At 40.0% G+C, this 15,599-nt stretch overlaps 1 pseudogene; it reads left to right on the top strand.

The window, feature by feature from the left end:
- Positions 1-14,311: 14,311 nt before the first annotated feature.
- On the top strand, positions 14,312-15,381 carry LOC132687762 (transmembrane protein 59 pseudogene; annotated as a pseudogene).
- The last annotated feature ends 218 nt before the right edge of the window (positions 15,382-15,599 follow it).

The raw sequence follows: 15,599 nt of genomic DNA, 5'->3' as shown, positions 1-15,599 counted from the left end.
TTGCTTAAATGTTTTTTCTGGCTACTGTGACATGGAATATAATAATAATATACTACGCTATTAGTTCTAGGTAATCAAGTATTTCTGTATATTGTAATAAGTAGTTTAGAAGTATGATTTTATTTAATCCTCATAACCCTATGAGGATTGTGGTAGTATTGTTCCTGAGGGATACTTGTCTAGTGAGTAGTCAGCATGCTACTCAAAACCAGGCTGGTTTGATTTCAAAGCATGGGGTCAGTATGCTACACTTACGTGATCTCTTCCACCTTTGTATTTAAAGTGACAAAGTCATGGATTGAAGGGATACCTCTGAGTGATAGCAAGATGTAACTACCCTATCTGGTCTTTTCTTTATCCCCTCTATGTGTACTAATGTACAGAGGAGTATTTGAGGACAAGGACTCCACCTTTCAGCTCCATCATAATGAGAATTCTATCTAGGCTCACAAAGTGTCTGTGTTTTTGCCCTTGTCCCCAGTGCTAAAAGGCAACAGGTAGGATAGTGGATCCAATGGATCTGTTAGCTTCCATACACTGCTAATTAGAAAAACCCCAAACAGGCCACCATGATGGGAGTTCTGAGGCTATGGATAGTAGAGAAGTGAGCACTGATAACTCTTTCAAAATTAGGGTCTCTGAAATGTTTATATCAGAGATCTAAAATTAATAGATGGTTTGTTTGGAGTAGGCTTGCAGAAACACAGGGTTAGAACAGTTCTCAGTATATGGCATTAATATGTATTTCTACAGCTCTTTGGCCTTTTTACTTAGGAGGTGGGCCAACCAAAGTCTTCCCTGAATTTCAAGGAATAATATTTGGAGCATCAGTAAGGAGTAAATAACCAAATGAGTACATTTTGCTTTTTAACAACATTGAAAACATATGGGACAAAGATAGGTCATCTTCTTCTGGAGATACCCAGAAATTTACAGAATCCTTGAATTAGAACAGGCATTTGAATTTTTGTTTCATTATTTTTGGAATCCATCAAGGTATAATGTGTAAAGACTCTTAAAATGGCAGTTTGTAAAACAAATCATACCTCATCCTAGGTGTACCTCCAGACGTTTAGAAGAACTTTTTGAGCCCTAGGGGGAGGCCAGGCCTTCAGATGAATGTCCTCAGGGGTCAGTCAGTGTATCCATTGCAACATATCACCAAACCAGGTAAGAACACCATCCCTACCCAATAGTTAGAGTGCAGTGACATTACATTTGCTTAATGTAATTGGCATTCATTGCATTGTCACCTGTTTATAACTTGGCAGAAAGCCCCAACACATGATCTTCTTTCCAAGTATTACTGCGGCTCCCTGAGGAAGGTCTAGGTTTCATGAATCTCTTCTTGGTTTTTGCCCATCTCGTCAGCCGGGTGTCTCACTTCCATAAGTCTTTATCAGCTGTTGCTAGAGTCTGTGGGCTGTGCCTCCCCACAAGGGGGCTCCAAATGGCCAGCATGTTGTACGGACTTGTCGGCTTGTCGGCCTTTCAGAGTCCCTCACCAGGGGAGAGAGAGAAAGCCCTCCCTCCTCAGTCTGAGACCAGGCTGCATGCATTTTCTTTGGCAGAATTCCCTCCTTTGACCCACTTATACTGCTTCACTAATATTTCTGAAAACCTGAGTTTTTTCAGTCTTTAATGAGTGGGACACCAGTAGTCCACCTTATGCTCAGGAAACCCAATTTCTCCTTTTATCCAACATGAGGTAAAAAGCAGCTGGTCCTAATGTGTGCTGTTGATTATGTGCTCTTCAGTAAGGAAATACATGGGCAGAAGTATACACACACACATCTACCAAAAATAAACAGCTGTTTTTTTAGGGATTGTTCATAATCCACATTTAGGGTATGTCTGTTGTGGGAGGAGAGGACACGGACTGGAAGGACACAAAGATATGTCAAATTACATTATGAAAACCAAATTAATCTCAGTCCAGAGCATTAGCAGTAGGGTAGTGTCTTCTCCATGAGCAATGGACAAGAGTGGGTATTATATATATTTTATATAAATATATATGATATATATACTGAAATAAATCATATATGTACTTTATATACATCATATATAATTTATTTTATATACTGTGATAGGTTGAATAATGGCCCCAAAGATATCGAGGTCCAAATCCCAGGAACCTGTGAATTCTACGTTATATAAGAAAAGGGACCTTGCTGATGTGATTAAGTCAAGGCTCTTGAGATAGGAGATGCCCTTGGATTATCCAGGTGGGCCCTAAATGTAATCAAAGTGTGCTTATAAGTGGGAAGCAGAGGGAAAAAAGATGATGTGACCATGGAAGCCAAGATTGGAGTGATATGCTTTAAAGATGGAGAGGGGGTAACAAGCCAAGGCCTCTAGAAGCTGAAAAAGTCAAGGAGATTAATTCTCCCCTCAGAGCCCCCAGAGGGAACCAGCCCTGCCAACACCTTGACTTTAGCCCAGTGAAACTGATTTTTGGACTTCTGACCTCCAGAACTATAAGATGCCACCAAACTCTCCTTAGGGTTGCTGCTTTGAGTCCACCCTGGAGACATTACATTCTACTCCAACCTGCATATGCTTCTAGAATCAGCTTAGGAGAACTCCAGTGTAGGTCTTGCTGCCTCTCAATCCCAGGCTTTCGACTCTGGACTCCCTCTCCTGTTGGAATCCTGGCTCCAGTTGCCAACCCTGTACTGTCACGCTAAAGATGCCTGCCAAGTTTTCCTTGGGGGACGTGGCATTTTTGGGGAATGAGATCATTATTATTTGCGGTAAAATGAGATATTTGGATTACCACTGGATTTCTTTACATTGTCCTCTCCATACCGCTTACTACAATGGAGATATTCCACAGGAATTGACAGCCTAAGTCCTCTTCTCAGAAAAGTCTCCTTCATGGTTTAAAGAAAACCCATCTCTTCCGCATCCTTTATGGCTTGGAACAGGAAGAAACCAGCTGGGGAAAGGCAGATCAGCACTGCTGACCCCTTCTTCCAAATTCTCTCTGAGCCATCATCAAGAATCACTTTCCTGGAGAACTTAGCTCATTTGGACTGAGAACACTTCTGCCTGGTGTGTCCCTCTGGAAGCATTTTATTCATGCAGATAATGAGCAGAGGCAGCCGCTGGCTTGTTTCCGTGCTTAGCTAATACAAGTAGTGTGTTGCTCCCCTTCCATGCTTAAGCTTCTGCCAGAAGGGCGATATCTCTGGGGCTCACAGAAGAAATGTCAAGAGCTGTTCAGCCCAGATACTATGTTTGCAGCTACCCTCTCCAGGGCTTATGGGTGTTACAAAAATTAAACCAATTTCTTTTGTTTTTTGTACAAACTTCTACTTTATTTTGCAGATTTAAAATCCAGGGATTCTATAAAAATAGTCACTGCAGTTGGTATCATTGTTTTTACCATGTACCATTACTCTTTCATTATTTATTTACCAAATATCTATGTAATGTTTACTATGTACTAGTACCATGGAGATGTTGGGGATTCCGCAGTGAATGGGACAAAATTCTAGCCCTCATGGGGCTTATTATGGTCTAGACAAATCCATCAAACCAGCAAATAAGAGCATATGCATAAACATGCAAGTTCTGACAGTGGTAAATATTATGGAAAATATAGAGCAGAATAAAGTCCAGCAAGTGACAATTCATGGAATAAGGCAGAAAGGGATTGGAGGTAGTTAGGCTGGGGGATCAGAGACTGCTTGGCTTCCTAGAGACTTGAAATGAAAAGCCAGCTTGGCAAAGAACTGGGAGAAGAGCTTTACCAGTTAGGATCCAGCCAGTGCAAAGGCCCTGATGTAGGAGCAATTTTGGTGCGATGAGAAACAGCAAGAGGCTAGCATGCCTGGAATGAGTAAGGAGGAAACGACCAGGGTTGACTGGTGAGGAGGTCATACACCAGATCATACAGCACCTTGTAACAGTGTGAATTTTATCCTAAATGTGAAGGGAGTTTGCTGAAGAGTTTTGAGCAAGGAATTCATGTGGCTTTAAATTAGGATTTCAAATTAGCCACTTTGCCCACTGCACTGAGAAAAGTCTAGGGAAGTGGGCCAAGTTTGGAAGCCAGGAGACAAGCTACAAAGCTTTCACTTGCTCTACTTTCTGGAAGACTTCCATTCCACAGATTCCATTTTCACTTACGTTCCCTTATTTGTAATTGCTAAGAAGATTCTTTTGGTTCTCTTCATATTCCATTTTATAGAACTCTTTTCTTTTCTTTTTTTTAAAACATATATTTATTTTTGAGAGAGAGAGAGTACATGCGAATGGGGAAGGGGCAGAAAGAGAGGGAGACTGATGATCTGAGGCAGGCTCTGACAGTGCAGAGCCCGATGTGGGACTCGAACTCACCAACCAGAACCATGAGATCATGATCTGAGTGGAAGTCAGACGCTTAACCAACTGAGCTACCCAGGAGACCCCCTTTTCTTGTTTCTGACATGAAATTCTTTCTCTTATATTTCAGAGGATATTAATGTTATTTTTTGAGGTCCTATTTTCTCTGAATTGTCTCTGTTACTAACAAGTGTGTTTTATTTTATTTACTTACGATTGCTTTTTTTTAGTGGCTAACAGCATAGATTCAAGTTAGATTGCCTGGTTAAAATAACAGCGTCCCCACATACTAGATGTGTGAACTTGGGCAAGTAACGTAATGTCTTCATGCTTCAGCTTCTTCATCTTTTCAGTGGAGATAATAATAGCATTAATACAAATGCTGGTGTCGGGGTTAAATGAGTAAATGCATATGAAGTACTTAGAACAGTGCCAGCTCCTAGATGGGCTCAATTAGGGTCAGCCCTCACTTTTTCTGTTTGGTTTGCTCTGTTATATTGGATGTTTTCCTCACATGTCTGAAGGTTCTTGCCTCTCTGTTCAAACTCAAGACTCTCAGCAGCCCCAGGAGACCTGATTTGATAAAGTCAAGCAGATTTTCTTTGTGATTTCAACTGCTCAGGGCAAGGAGCCCACTTGGGCCGCCAGCTTGTCATTAAAGCCTGGGAGAGCTTGGAAAGTTCTATTCCTTATCTTTCCCACCTTCTTACTCATGAGGCTGCCATCTGCCTGTGGGAGAGCAAGTCAAGTTTCTTATTTTCTCTCACAGTAAGCTACTACCTGAGGGAGGCACCTCATTCTAATAAGTCAATTTTCATAAAGAAGATAAAATTCCCCTATCTATCATGTTTGTTCCTTGTTGAACTATCATGATAGTTTTTCTCAGGATAGTTTCTCTCCCAGACGCTGTGAATAAGACAAAGTGATAGGATGAAATACAGAAGATGAGTTTGGGGACATGGACTCAGTGGTAGCCCAACCTGTGCCAGGATCAAATAAAGCATATTAAGAAGAGAAGGTGAGTGATGTAGCAGGATGGGCCAGGGGTGAGGTGGTGAAGGAGAAATTATTTGGAAAGTTTTATTTGCTGAAAATTTTGTAAATTTGGATTGTGAATATCCTAACTGTGAAAGAGAAGACCTTGCAATAATATGTCTCAGAAGGCTTAACTCTTGATTTTGCTGTAATTCAGAGTAATAGACACCTACAAAGCTTGATGTCTTATCAATATCTACCTGCCAGACCAAAAAACTTGGGCACAACCCTAGCCAAGATCACTCCTGGTCCATGATGACCTGTAAGACACCAGCCATCAAATGGTTACTTGAACAACTGAACACTTCAATGGCAAAAAATGAACATCAACACATCAACTCTTATCTCTCTATGTGAGCAAAAATTAATTTCAGATGGATCAAAGACTTAAAAATATTAGCAAGAACTATAAGGATTCTAGAAGAAACAGAATATCTTCAGAATCTTGGGGCAGAAACAGATTTACTAGGACATGAAAACTATAACATAAAATAAAAATTTAAATTTAATTCATCAAAATTAAATATTTATGCACATTTGAAGGCACCTTTACAAAAATAAACAGGCAAGCAAGCACAGACTGGGAGAAAATATTTGAAATACGTGTATCAGAAAAGGACTTGGGTAAAAATATGTAAAGAGCCCCTAAAAATTAACAATAAAATGACAAACAGCCCAGTAAAAAATGACAAAAGACTTGAACAGATACTTCACAAAAGAAAATATACAAATGGCTAATAGGCACATGACAAGGTTCTCAACATCATTATCATTTAGATATCAGGAAAATGTAAAATAAAACCAGATGATGCTAATTTCCACCAACTAGAATGGCTAAGGTAAAAAATTGGCAAAATGATACATTAGCAAGAATGTGGAGAGACTGCAAGTCTCATACATTGCTGGTAGGAATGTGAGATGATACAACCTCCCCCAACCCAAGATGTTGACTTCTGGGTCCTTATCTATAGTTTCCCAGAGAAACGATCCCTCTAAATACCTCCACTGTCACATTCTGGACTATCAAGCATGTATAAGCACACAGCTGTATATGAGTGTTGTGCCCCTATGCTACACACACAGAAGGAAGTATGTCTTAGTTACTGTGTATTTGCAGAAAAATACATTTCCATAAAAATTTAACCAAATTTATGGTGTCAATTTCAAGTAAAGCTGACTATGACTGCATTGCCTTTCACCATTTACTCTATTTTCTCCCCTTCAAACTAGATCGTGATCTCTTCATTTCTGAACCTACCATAGTTCCCAGATTATAATGAGGCACAATAATTACGGGTTTGGTCACTTTCATGTGGAACCCACATAAATGGCAGGAAATAAATTGGTTAGAAATGTCACCTGCTTGTATTATTCACTTATTCAAAAATATTCATTGAATTGTTATTTTCTGCATGTTAATTTAATAAGACCTTGGGCTGTTGGAAGAAAGACCACATATCCACCATCTCTTAACTACCAAGAAGAACAGAAACCAGTAATTAGAAGAAATGTGTTTTATGTGCAATTTTATACTCAAATGGACACTGTAACTGTAGCTGGAATTGACATCATATTCTAAATAAGGGACTAGGTAATTTCTGTATGAAATGTAAGACTGGTGTGAAAATTAAGTGCTCATCAATAACACTTCTAGGGAACCATTTCCTTCCAAGGGGCCATTTGGTTTGCATTCTGGGTCACTGCTGAGTTCAAAGCTTGAGAAATTTAGGTCATAAATTCCTGTATTCCATATGACTTGTTTTACTTCAAGTTTCAGAGTTGGAAGGGATCTTAGAGACCACCTGGTCCAATCCCCCCCTTTTTTGATTGAGGAAACGCTCCAGGGAGGTTAAACACAGACAAAGACCACACAGCTATTTAGACTTGGGAAACGAATCTGGTCTTGCAACTTTTGGTTCATTCTTTTTCCTCTGCTTCAAGCAGGTAAGATGAGAAATCCTGGGAACAGCTTATTTTGGGGGGCTTTGGGGGACAGAGTGTCAGCTTTGGGGAGAGTAGTTTTATTACAAAGCTTCCCAGAAGCCCTATTCCTCAGAAGCAAACTGCACATGTTCTTTCCTCCTGCCATGGATTCCAGTCTCCTGTGCACATTTAGGTCAAGTGGTGGCAAGGGGGTGTTGGATACTTGGGGGTCTAGAGAAAATGAAGTTCAGCAATTTATTTCACAGAAGAGGAACTGAAACCAGAGAGGTTAAGCAACCTTATTCTTTTTTTTTTATTTTTAAAGCAATCCTTCTTCACCCTCCTTCTTAGTAAGAACTAATTCTGTTGAAGCTGATTTTGATTATTGCATTTAATCATGATCTCTGGACTATGTGCCTTATTGTCATGAGGCTCTCATTTTACTGATTGATAAAGCAGAAAAACAGAGAAGTGGTGTACTCTGATGAGAATTCTGGCAGGAAATGAGATGGCCATTACCACTTGTGGTTCTCTTCTTTCCCCTCTCTGCAAGGCTCCTTTTGAAATCTTGCATTGCCTTCCCATGGAGTAATTTAGCAGAGCTTCATTTAAATTGTGCTCATTTGCATTAACTTTCATAACGAAGAAGCATATTCCCAACTGGACTGGAACAAAGCCTGTGGTTACTTTGTGCCTTCTGCACTGTGTCCATTCCCTGGGGGCCCTGGGGGGTCTGAATCCATCATCAGTCAGAGTTAGAGCAGAGGAAGGAGGTGACTGGCAGGAGCAGGCCATGGGTTCAATAGAATAACACAATATGTGCCCTGATGCCTAGTATTCAATGTTTGCAAGCGCCTGGTTTCATTGCAATATTATCACGAAGCATAATACAGCAAGTCATTTGGTTCAAAGGTGTCAAAAGGCCTTGTAACTATTAGCCAATCTAATGAGCTAATGTTTTAGTCTGTTCTTTTGTTTTAAAATGTGAATATTTCATATTAATTCCAAACAGATATTTGGTCATTTGTAGGAATGTTACAGGAGTAGAACCTTCTGGAATTGACATCGGACTGACTAAATGAAAGGCCCTTTGAGTCACGCATCCTAACTAGTAGTAATTACTAGTAATTACAAGCTCAAGGTCAGTAAGACATGCTTCTCAGCCTCCAATGGGGTACAAGTAGGTATTCAGCAGGGAACTATGCTGTTCCCAACACACCTGACCTGGCCTGGGCTCTGTTATGCAGGTAAAGGGTCATTTCACTGTACTGAGACCCTCAGGGGTAGAACATCTGGGGAAAGAAGCCAGTTCTGTAATGTTGCTGAGTTTGGGGAAGGTCTCTAATTGATTCAGGTGCTTAGCTGAGGACAAAGCTTTCCATAAAGTGATGTCCTCTCTGCACCTGACCTGTGAGTCCTTAGTGTGGCTTTAACCAGCAGGAGCAAATTAGTGAGCCTGACTCCCTGTTGGGGCAGGAGGGTCTCACTCTTGTTTCTCATGAGGACCTGGCCTGAAAATTTTTGTCTGGGTGGACATAATAGCTCTGGACTGTTGTATAAATATGCTATTGAAATTTGAGGGGCCAGGAGCAAATAACAGAGGAGACCAGACCTTCCTGGGTCATTGGTATGTATGGTTCAGGCCACTCAAGGTCTCTGGGACCCCTTGATCAGTAATTTCACTTCAGTCCTCACAGTTTTAAGAATTCTCATACTCTAGGTTAAAGCTTTCATTAATATGGCCCCTTCTATTATTTTTCAGTAAAGCCCCTTCCTTAACAGATATAAAAGAAATGTTTCCTCCCTATTAAAAAAAATTGCACCTTGATCCTTTCCAAGAGATCCCATTTTCCTTGTACAATACAGATGAAATCAAATAATACATATGCACTCATAACCTCTGACCCTCCCTCTGAGCCTCCCCTTGCCCATAAGGAAAATTCTGGAAATTCTAGCATGATTAACTTGATACTTTTCTTTTGATCATGCTCCTCCCACTCTCCTTATCCTCCTTTCTTCTTGCTCCCTCCCCTTCTCCTCATGGTCATTTTTATTCATATGAGGATCTAGTTTATGAGAGAACAGAAGAAATGTTAGCTAGAGAATTTATAATGGAAGTGAAAGGAAAAAGCCAATAAATCTAAGAATGAGGTGAAGTACCAGAAGAACCCAGTAGGGCAGATATCAGAGTTTTAAGTTGGGAGCTGAGTGTGGGAGACAAAAATATTCCCAGGGAGAATGTTGCATCTATATGGAAGATACTGAGGATGGAAGAACTGAAGAGAGAGTAGGCTTAAGATGTTTGAGTCTGGGGTATCCTGGGTGGCTCAGTCGATTGAGCGTCCGACTCTTGATTTTGACTCACGATCCCAGGGTCATGGGATTGAGCTCCGCATTGGGCTCTGTGCTGAGTGTGAAGCCTGCTTAAGATTCTCTCTCTCCCTCTGCCCCCTCCCCTGCTCTGCTCTCTCTGTCTCTAAAAAACAAAACAAAACAAAACAAAACAAAACAAAACAAAACAAAACAAAACAAAAAAGATGTTTGAGTCTGGACTAAGAAGGTGGCTCCTCAAGAGTTGGAACAATGTTTGAATTAACTTGAATTGTTTTTAATGACTATTTACTTGTCTAACTGTTTTTCTTTGAATTTGGTGCTATTTTTGGAGTTTGGTTCACTGGTTGGGAGAAATTATATTCATGTTCTTTAAAAAAGAAAAGCATAGTGAACCTATCTTTGCCCCAAGTGCAGAAACTCTGTCTGAAGAGAGAAAGGACATGTCTTCCAATAAACAATCAGAAGTGTGGCCAGTGCCATTGTGTGCAGGGACACCCTGCTTCACGGTTGTTGATGATACTTCTCTGAGTGTGCAGAGGTGCAGTTCCTGGCCAAGAACCAACGCATGCCGTTGTCAACCTGCCCCTCCTCACCTAACTCCTCTCCGGATGGTGCTCCAAAGACTGCTCCAAAAGAGTCAGTTAATCTAATACAATGTAGAAAAAGAAAAATATCAAGGAAAATTTACAAAATTTTTCAAAATATGTTTTAAAAACCTGGTACTCTGAGGGGCACTTGGGTGGCTCAGTTGGTTAAGTGACCAACTCTTGTTTTCGGCTCAGGTCATGATCTCATGGTTCGTGAGTTGGAGCTCTGTGCCAGGCTCCGTACTGACAACACGGAGCTTGCTTGGGATTCTCTCTCCCTCTCTCTGCCCCTCCCCTGCTCATGCCCTCTCTCTCTCAAAATAAATAAACATTAAAAAAAAATCCAAACATCGTACACTGAAAAAGAGACATAGGGAAATCCACAATTATAGTTGAATATTTCAACACTTCACCTGTAGGAATAAATAGAACAAGTGAGTAAGGATATAGAATACCTGAACAGTGATATCACCTAATTTTACCTTGTAGGGACGCCTGGGTGGCTCAGTTGGTTGGGTGTCCGACTTCGGCTCAGGTCATGACCTCACAGTTCGTGGGTTCGAGCCCTGTGTCGGGCTCTATGCTGACAGCTCAGAGCCTGGAGCCTGTTACGGATTCTGTGTCTCCCTCTCTCTCTGCCCCTCCCCTGTTCACACTCTGTCTCTGTCTCAAGAATAAATAAACATTAAAAAAAATTAAAATAAATTTTACCTTGTAAATAACCATAGAAAAATCCCTCGCAAAAACAAAATACACATTCAGCTGTATATTGATCATTCATCAAAATAGACATATTCACAAGAAACTTAAAAAATTCTAATTATGCAAAGCATACTCTCTGAACAAGTTGAACTTAAGCTAGAAATAAAAAAGTAGAAACATGCCTGAAACATCTGCAAATAATTGAAAATTAAACAATACATTTTACATAACCCGTGGATGAAAGAATCACAAGGGAAATTAGAAAATATTTTGCATTGAATGAAAATAAAAACACAACAGTAAAAGCAGTGCTTAGCGGGACCATATAGCATTAAATATTTATTTTGGAAAGAAGATAAAAAGTCTTAAATAGATGATTTAAATTTCCATCTTAAGAGACTGAAAAAGAAGAGCAAAAGTAAGAATAATAGGAAATAATAAAAAATAGGAAATAACAACATTAAGAGCAGAAGTTAATAAAACAGAAAACAAAATACAATAGAGAAAAATCACTGAGAATCAAAGAAACAGTATCTTGTTGCTGTGAAAAGGCATATAAGTCACCCTGACATTCTCATCGGGGCTCTGATTTGCATGGGTCCATCATAAGCGGATTTTGACAGATGTTTAATTTTGTTACCATTCCTCCTACAGATTCTATTCTTAGGGGATCTGTCACACCCATGCAACTAATTGAGTTGTTGAAAGGCTATCCCTTTTCTCTGTGTGCCAATCAGTTCAGTATTAGCGTCCCTCTATAATACTGGCCAAGAGGAATCAGACACGGACAAATCTTAACCACTTTATTGACCTGAGAGATGGTCTTGGATGTCATATATAGTGAACAGCTTTAGAAGTTACCAAACACCCAAACTTACTTTTTAAAAGACTTCCTTTTGAAGGGATTACATGTAAAACCTGACTGTTCTATATTCTATTAATGACTTCACAGACATTTCTTTTTTTTATTTGCCCAACATTATTTAATCAATTTAATTTGCCAATCACAATAGCAATTTAGGCACATCCAAAGTCTGTTGCTGGTAAATAACAATTTTAATGAGAAAGTGTGCTAAATGAATTTATATAATTATAAAAATAGTACAGTTAATTTTTCCAAGTCAGTCTATAGCTATGCTTACTTACATGGCTATTGAGAATTCTGTGGACTTTTCATCTATTAAATTTTTATTGTTATTAATAATTATTGATATTTAAATATGTGTGTATTTCACAGACATTTCAAACTTCTCACATCCAGATGGACCTTTGGATGTCCTCTCTCCCCACTCCCAATTTGTTTGGCTCCCTGTCTTCATTATCTCAGTAAAGGACATTAGTAAACACCTACTGCACTGTGAGAAAGAGGACACCAACTTGCTTTCTCCTTCTTTTTCTCCCTCCTTAAGTTCAACAGCAAGGCTTGTGTCTCCCATTTCCAATATAGGTCTGGGATCTCTCTCTCTGTTCCCACAGCCGTGGCTGTGATCCAAGCCACCATGATTTCCCCCCTGAGCTAGGACAATAGCTTCCTTAGTGGACTTCTCATATCCCTCCTTGTCTTCTTCCAGTCTATTTCCTTTAAACACACAAATCAGGTCATGGTACTCTCTGCTTAAATCTCCACATGGCTATACAATGCACTTAAAAATACTTGAAACTCCTAATTATGGTCTACAAAGTCCTGAATGGTCTGACATCTACTCATATCTCCAAACTGATCTCAATCTGCTTTTCCTTTAGCCAACTGTGTGCAGGTATCATTGGCTTTTTCTTCTCTTCCTGGAGCATGTCAAGTGATCTTCCAGGGACTTTGGCAATACTATTCTCTGCCAGGAAAATGCTCTTGGCCATACCACTGTTCTTGATAATATCATCTTCCAGGTGAATGTGTCAGCTCTCCCAAAGAGCAGTCCTGACCATTTTAGGTATGTTCACTTCACTCCCACTCTCATAAGTACCCTTTCATATCACTCTGTGGGCCCCCTCCTCACACGGTTGATAAGTGCCATGACAGTGGAAGTTCACACCCATTTTGCTCATTATTGTATGTGTGGCATCTGGCCAAGTATCTGGAAACCAGCAGTTGTTTGGTAAAGACTTTAGTGTCTTCATGCCTATTGTTTCCTGTATTGAAGAACACTTCCTCCATCTTCAGAAATCCTGCTACTTCACAGCAGTCCCCTGGGCTCTGCTCACCAGTCACTTACCCAGAGAGGTCTTCCCTGACCACCCTGTAAGCCTTCCCATCATACCTATCCATCACTCTCTTTTGCCTCGTTAGCCTTCATTATCTTTGTTCTTACCACTTGATATTTTGTGAATTCTCTTGTTTATTGTTGATTATCCATCTTCCCCTAGGGAATGTGACTCCACAAAAGCAGTGACTTTGTTTAATGCTGTATCTCAGCACTGAAAATAGTGCCTAGAACACAGTAGAGACTTGATAGATATTTATTGAGTGAATGAATGTACAAAGCCAGACAAGGCCATGTTAAATTCCATAATGAAATGATTTTGAAGAGTAGAAGATGAGTTGGCATTGAGACCCAGTTAAACCGTAAGCATTTGGGGATTTAAACCCCTTTCCTTTGCTTACTGGCTTCATCCCTGTGCTGTAAGAGGAACAAAGGAAATGATCCAGAGTATAGGTCTCCTCAATTCTTTCTAGTATCCAGTGTCTTTTCCCTTTACTTTGGCAGCTCTGTGTGAGTGTGAGTTTTGCATTCATCTTTTAGCTGCTGGGAAGAAAAGATAAAGTGAATGAAAGAATGAACATTTAAATGAGTAAATAGGAACGTTCTCAGTGGATGCTTGAAGATGTGTATCAGTCATCCCCTTGGAGAGTCACAAATGGCCTGCAAAGCATTGTTGAAATTATAAACAAGATTCTCCCAAATCTGGTACATGACAGATCTATAGTATATCTGTAATAAAAATACATGTTTTAAAAAAGATATGTCTTTGAAAAACCCAGAGATCCTTATCTATATTTATCTCAGGACTCCTTCTCCCATACAGAACCTAGATCATTTCAATGTATTGCTATTGGTATTTTTCAGAAGGTCACTCACAGGGGATTAAGCTTGGGTGCTTGTGCATTGTGCCATTGAGTCCGTACAGATATTTTGGGTTACTATTGTCAAAACTGAAAGATTATTTTCAATAATCAAGAAGCTTATCTTAAAAATATTAATCTGTTTTTCAAAAAAATTCCTGATTTAAAAGTTATATGAATATATATAAAATGCATGTTTAAGAATACATATATACATATATACACATATACACACAGAGAGACACACACAAATCAATTATAAAAAGCTGTTGTAACAAATCAACATGTATTTGTGGTTGTGAAACTTGTAAAGAATGAAGGGTGGTCAGAGGGAAACAAAATGGCAGCGCCAAAGGGGAGCCTCTGGGTCAGGGCCCAATTGGGGTTCCCGCCACTGCTGCTGCTGACCATGGCCCTGGCGGGAGGCTCGAGGACCACTTGGGCTGAAGTGTTTGACTCGGCCTTGGGTGATACTGCATTTTATCACTGGGCCTGTCAGTTGACCTTCCTCTTACGTATTTACCCCAAGGAAGAGGAGTTGTACGCATGTCAGAAAGGTCGCAGGCTGTTTTCAATTTGTCAATTTGTGGATGATGGAATTGGTTTAAATTGGACCAAAATGGAATGTTGAATCTGCATGTAGAGAAGCACATTCTCAATCTGGTAAGCAATATGCTTGACATCTTGGTTGCCAGGACCAGCTGCCATTCGCTGAACTGAGACAAGAACAGCTCACGCTCCTGATGCCAAAAATGCATCTATTCTTCCCTCTAACTCTGGTAAGGTCATTCTGGAGTGACATGATGGACTCTGAACAGAGCTTCATAACCTCTCCATGGACGTTTTATCTTCAAGCTGATGATGGAAAATAGTTATATTCCAGTCTAAGCCAGAAATCCAGTATGCACCACAGTTGGAGCAGGAGCCAACAAATTTGAAAGAATTGTGCCTACACAAAATGTCCTATCTGCAAACATAGGAAGTGTCTTGAAGATGGAGAAAGTGATGGCTTTTTAAGATGTTTCCCTCTTAACTCTGGGTGGATTTTTACCACAACTCCTGTCCTCTCGGTGATGGTATTGCTCTGGACTTGTTGTGCAACTGTTGCTACAGCTGTGGAGCAGTATGTTCCCTCTGAGGAGCTGAGTATCTATGGTGACTTGGAATTTGTGAATGCACCAAAGCTAAACAGATATCCAGCTTCTTCTCTTGTGGTTGTTAGATGGAGAGCCGGACTATGAAGAAGCAGGGCCTCTACCTACAAAAGTGAATCTTGCTCATTCAGAAATTTAAGTGTTTTTTTTTCTTTTTTAAAGTAAAGGGTAATAGACATCTAAATTTCCATTCCTCATAGAGCTTTTAAAAATGGTTTCATTGGTGGGGTGCCTGGGTGGCCTAGTTGGCTAAGCATCCAACTTCTGCTCAGGCCATGATTTCACGGCTTGGGTTTGAACCCCTGTCAGGCTCTGTGCTGACAGCTCGGAGCCTGGAGCCTGCTTCAGATTCTGTGTCTTTTTCTCTCTCTGTCCCTCCCCAGCTCATGCTCTGTCTTTCTTTCTTTTTCTCAAAAATAAATACACATTAAAAATTTCTTAAATAAAAAAACAAATAAAAAATGGTTTCATTGG

This window comes from Panthera onca, chromosome A3, assembly GCF_046562875.1.
Source record: "Panthera onca isolate mPanOnc1 chromosome A3, mPanOnc1 haplotype 2, whole genome shotgun sequence".
Lineage (NCBI taxonomy): Eukaryota > Metazoa > Chordata > Mammalia > Carnivora > Felidae > Panthera > Panthera onca.
The sequence above is the reverse complement of the archived record's forward strand: the minus strand, read 5'-3'. Positions and strand labels throughout refer to the sequence as shown.